Raw genomic sequence first — 845 nt, 5'->3', positions numbered from 1 at the left:
CGCCCCGAACCGCCGGCCCTGCCCCCGCTAAAGGCGGCGGGGCCGGGGGGGGGCCCGGCAGTGCTCCCCGAGCCGAGCCCGCAGCGCCCACAGCCCCGACGGCCGCCCTCCATCCATCCATCCCTCCATCCATCCATCCATCCATCCGTCCATCCATCCCCCGGAGAGCCAGCGGGACCAGCGCCCGGGAGGGATGCGGGGCACCGGGGAGGAGGCGGCGGCGGCGGCCCCCGCGCCGCTGTGAGCTCCCGGAGAGGAGGTCTATACGTATATACGCACGGACCCTGCGCATATACGCGCCTATAGAGATCTAGGGAGAGAGATAAACCCGCCGACAGCAGCACCGAGCTCTTTTTTCTTCGCCGGGAAACCGCCGAGGCGCAGCCCCGATGCCCGGCGGGGCGGCGGGGCCGCCGCTCGGGCGCTCAGCTCCCCGCTAGAAGAAGAAGAAAAAGAAGAAGAAGAAGAAGAAGAGGAGGAAGAAGAAGAGGAGGAGGAGGAAGAAGAGGAGGAGGAGGCGGCGACGACGTCCCCCGCGGGCTGGATGCGGGGCTCCGGTGCGGGAAGCACCCCCCGGCCGGCCGCCGGGACCCCGAGGCGTTAGAGGCGGGGGGGACCCGGCGGCGGCGGGGATGCTGGCGCTGGGGCAAATGGACGGAGCCCCCCGGCAGGGCGCCTTCCTGCTGGGCAGCCCACCCCTGGCCGCCCTGCACAGCATGGCCGAGATGAAGGCACCCCTCGCCGCCGCCGCCGCCGCCGCCGCCGCCGTGGCCGCCGGGCGCTACCCCAAACCTCTGGCCGAGCTACCGGGCCGGACGCCCATCTTCTGGCCGGGGGTGATGCAA

The sequence above is a fragment of the Calidris pugnax genome, unplaced genomic scaffold (genome assembly GCF_001431845.1).
Source record: "Calidris pugnax isolate Ruff unplaced genomic scaffold, ASM143184v1 scaffold42, whole genome shotgun sequence".
In the NCBI taxonomy this organism is placed as follows: domain Eukaryota; kingdom Metazoa; phylum Chordata; class Aves; order Charadriiformes; family Scolopacidae; genus Calidris; species Calidris pugnax.
This window is presented reverse-complemented; position numbering follows the sequence as displayed.